The sequence below is a fragment of the Macadamia integrifolia genome, chromosome 4 (genome assembly GCF_013358625.1).
Source record: "Macadamia integrifolia cultivar HAES 741 chromosome 4, SCU_Mint_v3, whole genome shotgun sequence".
Taxonomy (NCBI): Eukaryota; Viridiplantae; Streptophyta; class Magnoliopsida; order Proteales; family Proteaceae; genus Macadamia; species Macadamia integrifolia.
In genome coordinates, this window is record NC_056560.1 from 3470121 (window position 1) to 3479637 (window position 9517).

Below are 9517 nucleotides of genomic sequence, written 5' to 3' on the forward strand. Positions count from 1 at the left end.
CTCTTCAATCCTTTGCCTTCTTTGAGTGAGTTTTGGTAAGAAAAGTTTCCCCTTAGCCTCCCTCCCCCTTTTGAGGTTCATCAAGCCTTCAAAGAGAACTTCATAAAATCTGAAGTGTTCTTCGGTCCTTTGAAGTTCCTCAATCCTTAGAGAATAGCCTATTCCAAGCAGAAGCTCTGCTAGAGTACCCACAGCCTAACCCTCCTATAGCCTATCCCCAGCGGAAGCTCTGCCAGAGTGCCACCTCAGCCCAAAACCCGAAAGTAGCCCATCCTTAGTGGAAGCTCTGCCGAATCAATACCGCAGTCAAAATCCGAAAGCAACCATTCCTAGTCGGAACTCTGTCCAATCAATATCTCTCGAGAAAAGGAAGTTGGAGGTCAAGACCATCTTCCCCCTGAGCCAGGAGAATCCAGAAGGCAGTCAGTGCCAGTGCTAATCAAGGTTCTACCCCTCTTGACCTGAAACAGGGGCTAAGTTTAGGTATAATTTCTCAACCAAATCGTCATAATATAGACTTTAAATTGACTTTAGACCAACTTCCGGCCCTTTTTTCAAGAATCGGGCCCACCCTCGAGTCCTAGGCCCATAATCCTAGGTGGCGACTCCAAACCCCTTTTAGCATGATCCCAATTCCCCATATTGGACCATCATCAAACCCCCGTCTTAATAGCGAATGTTACACTCCCGCGAAATTTATCAATAGAGTAGAGTCATCAACAAGCACAACATAGTAGCGAAATTTGTCAACAGATTCAATTGGAGCAGGTCCCCATAAATCACAGTGAATGAGTTCAAGTGGTTTGGAACTAATAGAATCAGAAACAGAAAAAGGAAGTCTATGACTTTCTGCACATTCACAAGCACCACAGATAGAGTGAGTTACAGTAGAAGATGGTAAGGCAAATTTATTGATGATTTGTCGAACAGTCTTGAATGATGGATGACCAAGTCGACAGTGCCAGTTGCCCAAAGGAGCACGAACAGCGGTAAGGGACACAGCAGGAGAACGAGAGATCATCGGCAACTCATACAGTCCATGGTTACTCAGGCCGTGATATAGAGTCTGGTGCGTCTGTTCATCCTTGATCAAGAAAAATGATGAGTGGAATTCAAAATAAACGTTGTTATCAACAGTAAAACGATGAACAGATAAAAGATTGCGATGAATATCAGGAATATGTAGGACATTAACCATAGGAAATTCTGAACCTGAACAACGAAGAACAGAAGAACCAACATTTGAAATGGACAAACGATTACCATTACCTACAATGACCTGATCAGGACCAGAATAGGGAGTGCTAACAGCCAGATTACTTATGTTTACTGTTATGTGATTATTAGATCCAGTATCGATTAACCAAGAAGATGATACAGGGGAAGAAGTAGAGAAAGAATTTGTACCAAGAAACGCGTGATTAAAGCGTTGGGGGCAGTGGGAGGCTAGGTGACCAAGATGACAACAAATTTGGCAAGTCAGTGAAGTCGAGGACGACGCCGATGAAGGAGCCAGTGGACCAAAGTTCCTGGAGAGCTGATCTTGAGATGGCCTTTGCTGATGGAATTGCTCCTAGCGATGTTCATGATAATTCTGATCACAATAAGCAGGTTGCCTGTTGGATCGATAGGGGTTGCCACGGTTCCGATAGCCTCGATATCCCGAGGAGAGTTGAGAGCCACTAGAAAAATTCTGAGTGGATGCCATATTAGCAGTGGAAACATCAGAGATGGCCAAATCGGATGACTTAAGAAAATTCTCATGACGGAGCAATAGACCACTAAGCTCCACAAACGAAACAGGCATCACACAAAGACGAATGGAGGTGGCGAAGTCACGGTATTCAGATCCAAGACCTCGGAGAACTACCAGAACAAGGTCTTCGTCACCGATCGGCTGATCAATAGCAGCCAGTGTGTCTGCGATGGTTCGAACAGAGGAGGTAGTCGGTGATCGAATCGGATCCGCGCTGAAGTCGAGAGAGTCGATCTTTAAGATCAATAACTCTTGTGCAAGAGGATGGAACGAATACTTGAGCAAGAATGTTCCATGCACCACTGGAAGTGGTGGCGCTCACAACGTGAGAGATGGTGGATTCTGAAAGAGAAGATATGATCCATGACAAGATTAGTTGATCTTGACGATCCCACAGTATTGCCATTTCATCGGAAGAAACTGATTCAGCAGCAGAGATCGGACATGGAAAGGGGCCATCCACGTATCCCAGGAGGTTGTAGCCTTTCAACAGAGGGAGAACTGCACTCTTCAAAGCATATAGTTGGAAGAGCCAAGCTTCAGAGGAAGCTGAGGTGCGACATTAGCAGAGATCAGGCTCTGAGGCATCTCCGATGAGATGGCCGTCGCTGTGGAAGACGACACCATAGTTGCAGAAAGGAAAAAAAAAAAAAAAGAAAGAACGAAAACTAGAGAGGACTCGGGAGAGTTCGTGCAGCTTTTGATACCATGTAAAGAAAGCTTTTCACTATTGATTACTACCTATTACAGTCATATATATATATACACAAGTGGAACGACAGAAGCTCTTAAGTCAATCTGTTAGAGACTTAACTAATTATGTCAAGGTGCATAACTAACAGATTATGTAACAGACCTAGAGGTAGATACAGCAGCACATGGAGTTGTGTTTGTGTGTCTGACAGAGTGCTGTGGTATATCTATGACACAGATCTCCCACTTGAACGCCTTGGAAAAAACGAAAGAAAATTCAAATGATGATATTTGTGCTATCCTCTCGCTTGGAGAAATTCAAATCCAAATCAAATAGAAAAGTAAAATAAATATAAAAAAAAAAAAAAAAAAAAAAGGAAAAAGAAAACCACATATAAGATTTTTGCAGACCTACGAGCTGAAACCTCAAGTTAATGGGATTGCCATTCCCTTTAACTATTATTTAATGGTTAGTTAACATAAATTTAAAGTCATAGCCATTATTTAATGTAAGATTAAGTCACAAAGGACTCAATCCCATAACAGGATCACTAAACACCCTCATCTAGGTACTGACTTAAGGTCTCAAACCAGAATACGAAATCAACTTCGAAACAGTACTTAAACTACTAGCAACTCTTTACACTGATGACCCATATCACTGCCTAATTATGCACAGCAGTAGCAGCCCAAACAGCCAATCGCCTATGGCCAGATAAGTTCGAAACTGAGAAAATCAATGAATGATAAGAACCACAGAAACAAGGGACAGAAAGATGAGATATTACCATGAATGTAGGCTAACATGAGAGGATTTAAAATCCAAAAGAACAATCTGAGTTGATGGTTGGATTAGAAGGTAGGTCAAATCTTGATTTAGGCCACATTTTGAGAGATTTCTGAGAACTCAATGACCAGACCTCAGATGGACCCAAGTTACTGGTCTAATGGCCTTCCTGGATGGTCCAAATAAATTCTAGAATATGGGCTTCAGATGCTATACTAACAGGGATATATGGGGACTTGAGTTGCTGCCCAGAATTGCAGGATTGCAAGTGTTTCTATGGTGTGTCAGATCAACAGTAAGCAGTAATAGTTTTTCAGTCTTAAAAGGCCATCCAATAGGTCACAAATAGGCACAATACTAGTCTTCAAAGGCCTTCCAATGGGTCACAACAGCTTATGGATGGCCAGACTTTGGCCCATTATAACATTACTGAAGACTGTAACAGAGATGTTACCTCCCTCATTTCAGATATTTTTCAAGACTTGGAGTGGAAAGGCCATAACACTTGAATTTGAGAGTTCTAATAAGACCACAAAGTATGGCCTACCATCCATGTATCACCAAAATAAAAAAAAAAAAAAAAAAAAAAAAAAAAAAAAAAAAAAAAAAAAAAACTGTGTAAGCAAAGAAAGCATGCAACAATAGCGATTTTTGTACCATGAACCCCAAAAGGTTTAAATCATTAATGAGAAGAAGGTGGCTTCCTCACTCTGAACTCTTTTGTTGAACCGATTGAGATGCTACGCTGTGGTTAAAATAATAAAGCACTGCAATGTGGCTAAAATAAAAGCTCAAATTATGTAAAGAATTGGCCCATTTAGCAAGTCCTGTTAGTTTGATTAATTAACTCTCAGTCATATTAGTGCCTGTTAAGGGAACAAGGACCAAATACAAAGACCATATAACAACTAACATCATAAAACTCACATCCATACGAAGACCAAATACCACTTAGAATTTGAATCATGTATGTAAAAAAATGTCACATTTGGACTACAAAATCTACACTTCCACAATTCCCTTAAATGGAGATATGAACAAATATTTCTACATATACGTGGTTGGATTGAAGAAGAGAGTGAAGGTCAGATGCAAGCTATATATAGCAGTTACATGTGTTAAGAATACGGTCAAAAGTGACAAATAGATATAGTAACTAACAAACTAGGGAAAACAAGCATTAAATGTGTAAGTAATGGGACTACATTATATCGATTGACTTGAGAAGATTACAACTTAGTGGTCTATATATAGGGCCTAGATAGGAATCCATATGATTGAAAGTTCTTTCTGATAAGGAGATCTAATAGGAGTAGTTACATTAGAATAGAAACTCTCTGAAAGGATACGATTTGATATCATATAGAACTCTAGTGAGGTAGGAGTCCTAATAGGAAGTAGAGATTGGCAACCAGTGGGACTCCTACAAGATAGGAGAAGATAGGTCAGCATAGGTGGTGACAGTGTCTAAGACAGAGTGCAATTCAAACTCTTGCTGATACACCCCCTCAAGTGGGGATTTGAGTGCTCAAATCCGAAGCTTGTCCTAGAGAAAAGAAAAAGGTGCCTAGCGGAGGGCTTTCGTTAGAATATGCCAAGGATAGGGCCTCCTCAGAGTTTGAGGCAATTAAGAGGCTTATTATTGAGGCATCCTGATCATGCCAAATTTTAGCTGGAGTAGCATCCTAAAGGAAACTTTGATCGTCAAGGATAGAGTCATATAAGCAGAGGGCCTTCATTATTGAGGCTTCCTATTCATGCCAAATGTTAGCTGAGGAGGATTTTGAGGGCAATAGAGGTTGTCAATAACAAAATCATATAGTAATCGAAGCGTCTTTTTCACGCTACACTATAACCTAAAAAGGAGAATAGAAAGAAAGGAGAATAGAAAGAAAAGAGAATAAAGAGAGGGAAAAAATCAATAAAGGTTGATGCTCATTAGAGCTTTCAATTGGATCTTGAATGGCAATAGGGTCGGCCATGATAGTATGATTAAAGCCACATGATGGCAAGATATAATGTAGGAGAGAAAGGAAAAAATCGATTTAGGGTTGAGGCTTGTTGGAGCATTTGGCTCTTGAATGGCAACAGACTCGGTAGAGCTTTTGAGACAAGTAAGTATATTTGTATTAGAGGTTGCAGTAGTGATTGATGGTGGTGGATCAGTATTCATTATGGAGATAAGGGAGATTGATTAAAACAATGGAAGAAAATAGTAGTTACTGCTAGCGGCGATCTGAAGTGGAGAGAACCAAGAAGAGAAAAAAAATATTAGGATCCATGGGCGTTGGCCCTAGGCCCTCTGATACCATGTTAAGTAATGGGTCTACATTGTATTGACTGACTTGAGAAGATTATAACCTAGTGGTCTATATATAGGGCCTAGATAGGAATCCACATGATTGGAAACTCTATCTGATAAAGAGATCTGATAGGATTAGTTATATTAGAATACAAAATCTATGAGAGGATAGGATTTGATATCATATGGAACCCTAGTGAGGTAGGAGTCCTACTAGGAAGTAGAAAATGGAAATCAGTGGGACTCCTACAAAATAGGAGAAGATAGGCCAGCTGATAAAATAAAACATGATATTTCCCAATGACGACATCTATATAATAATAAAATAAGAGTAAGTCACTAACCTTTAGACATGAATCAACACTAGCCCAAAAATTTCAAGCCCAAAGAATGAAAGTTTTTACAGAGTAGAACCATGGTTAGGGATATGCAATAAGTAGAATCATGGATAATTTAATTTTGGAAAATTTACATTCACCTCCCCTCGTGTTTGCCTTTATTATATCACCCCCCCTTAAGTTTCATTTATTACATTTAAACCCAAAAAACTAACACCGTGAGACTAGTTTGAGGTCTGATCCATTAACTTGAGTCAAATTTTACTTAATCCCCACAATACCCTTCTCAATTTCTTCAACCTGCCAATGGATAAGATATAACCCACTGGTTTGCACATAGGTCACCAAAATCTCTGAGCTGCTCCGGCGAGGAGAGCTCTTCAAAATCTATTTCCTTTTCTGGTGAGGAAAGGTTTGTAATGATGCCATAACCTATCTATGTTTAATACCCTGATCTGCAATAATGCCCTAATCTTCCTCTCTTTTAATTTTTCTTCTTAGGTGTTAGTGAAGCCCTAAATCTCACCTACATCTGGGCTACGAAAAATCTCCCTGCATCTGCGCTACGATCTACATACAGGAAACCATCATCTCAGCTGAGTTGATTGTTCCTCCCTTCCTATCCTTTTGATATAGTTCTATTTGAGTTGTTTGATTTGATTCTTGCTGAAGTTAAAGCTGCTGGAAAACCCATTTTTCATCTCTCTCTCTCTCTATATATATATATATATATATTGCAGGTGTTAATTTTTTTGGTACAGTGTGTTCAGTGCAAATCAATTTAGACTTACTCAAAATAGTGGACTACACTTTCTTATGACATACCAGTCACATAATTCTGTTAAGAGCATCCAATTTTTAAGAATTATGGGGTTTCTTCTAAAACGGATTTGATGTTTGATGCTTAAAGGATAGGTTGGGACCTATTGCTATAATGTTCCAAGTTCCTTGTTGTTCATATTGCCGTTCATGGTTTTCTTTGATATGATGCTGATGTTGGATAGAGATTAGAATAGCTCATGGTGGTTGGCTGTTGGACATCTACTTTTTTTTTTTTTCTTTTCTTGGGCAAAATACAGAAAAGAAAGGCCAAAGACTAGGTCTGCTTTGCAGATAAACAAGAAAAAGCTTTAACCCCAATAAAATCAAATCATGCAAAAGCCTTAAAGAAGTTTATAATATGCTCATCCTTCACTAAAAGAAATCCAATGTTTAAAGTTATTTTCAAGTTCACCTTCTCAAATTCCTTTTCTTTGTTTCCTCTGAGTAAGAGTGTGTTATTCTCAGTATGACCACATCTACATCCTAGAAGTTCCAAGAATTAAAACTTCATCTCTAACAGTGCGTAAGCTTTACCTTAATATATTGTCCTGTAATGTAACTTAAACTCTCCAGGGTGAAGAGATGCAAATTTTAATATATCTTCACAAATTATCTATTAAATGGTTATAAAACCACTAGTGTAGTGGGGAGTGAATGGTGCAACATGGATGGGGTAATGACAGGACTTTTTTTTCAGACATGAGTGAGAGAGCGCTTGGGTTTTCCCCTGGGGGAAACCTATCGGAGTTAGGAGATTTAGACTCGCGTGGTCTTGAGGCTAATGGCGGGGATCGAAATTTTGGGTTGAGGCGGTTGATCTTAGACCCTTTTCTAGTTGGGGAGCCACACCTCTGCCCTTCTGGATCCTCAGTGGATCTACCCCTGAATGCAGATCATGCGCCTATACCGTTGTTTCCTTCTCTTGAAGTTCCTGATTTGACTGATGCACCTCCTTTGAATCCTCCTTTTAATGGTTCCACTAGATGAACCTTTGCTACAATGGTGGGACGATCAGCCCTTCCTATAATTGATAGTCTACCGTCGGCTGTGAAGGATGGATCGTTAACCCTTATCAAGATCCGTCAAAGGGCCTATAAAGACAACTGGCTAAGATGCAATTTGCTTTACTTGGGCGTTTAAGTTCTCGTTCTTTGTCCATGGAGGTCCGGAGAAGGTATGTTTCTGAGTCTTGGGCTTTGGATGAAAAGGTGGAATTGAGACTTTAGGGAAAAGCTTCATAATGTTCCATTTCGGTTCTGAAGGGGATATGGCTATGGCCCTGTGCGTATTGATGGTCATCTCATTTTCTTTCAGCAGTGGAGATAGGACTTTTGAGCATCGCAACAGGAGACTCCCCATCGGTTAACCTGGATTCGCTTCCCAGACCTCCCACAGGAGTACTGGGATGAAGAAATAATCCTCTCGATGGCTAAGGCTGTGGGGCGGCCAGTGGCTATAGATCGACGAACACGTGATTCTATGTTTGGTCACTTTGCTTGCATATGTGTTGACATTGATGACTTGGTTCCTCGGGTGGAAGAGTTATTCGTTGAGAGGGAGCAATCTGGTTCAATGGAGATGTTTGTTTTTAAACAACATGTGGTTTTTGAGAATCCTCATTCGTGATGCTCCAAATGCCGTTGGTGTGGGCATCGTGTGGATGCATATAGGGAGCTTGCCATGGGAGAGGAACTAGCCACTCAAGAAGGTACTACTCCTCATCGCCGCCAAGAGTGGAGACTGGTGCTCCAGCAAAATTCAAATTTGGAAGGGAATCACGCAGAGAATTTTCCAGCTCACTGTGGGGTCACTCTCCACGAGTTAGGGAGGATCTCTCTCCAAGGGATGCTGAGATGGATCTATGCACCAATGAAACACGTGATACTGTTGGATTTTATGGAAGTTTGTTGGGAAAACAACCTATCTTAGACTCCTCTTTCTCTAGGGGATCTGGGCGTGTATCCTTGGCTGGAACACCTTTAGATTCTACTCATTTGAATGCTAACGTGGAGGATGCTAGTGCTGATGTCACGTCTGAGGTGGATACTACAGCATTGCCAAGTGGCAATATTGAAATTGTCATTGGTAATGAGATGCAATCTCCAGCCCCATTGGTTGCTTGTTTAGACGATGGGGGAACGTATGACCTTGAAGCTTAGGTAAGCCAGGACTCGCTAGCTGGTTTTAACAAGTGCGACGCAGGTCGCCATCTCCACCTCGGGTCATCCCAACGATGCTATGCCAAAGTGCTCGTGCCAGGAATTGGTGGATATGGATCGAACTTTGCAGGGACTGGGGCGCTCTGATCATGCGTCCTCGTCTAAATCTTTATGAAGATCGTGTTCTGGAATATCAGAGGGGTTCAAAACCGTAGGGCACGTGCATCTTTGCACCATCTAATCATATGCCATGACCTTGATGAGGTTTGTTCGGCTGAGCCAAAGGTTTTACCAGTGAAAGCCCCAAAAAAATTCTTCACTTCCTTAGGTTTTGACGTGGACGTTGTATCTAACTCTAAGGGTGATCGAACCCCTAATTTATGGATTCTATGGAAGGCAAAAACTTGTTTGAGATTTAAAATGTAACCGCAAGCGTACGGATCAGTGTAGCTACGGGTCGAACACAGGGAGAGCAGCCACTTTATTTTTTATTTCTTTTAATAATACGAAAGTGAACTGATTAATGGTTGTGATCTAATTCTAATTACCGTCCTAAAAATAACGTCCTAACCATTCGTCATCTAAGAATTTAAAGACGCAAGCCACGCAATTAAAATTAAATAAATAAATAACTGAAAATAAACAACCCACGCAATTAAA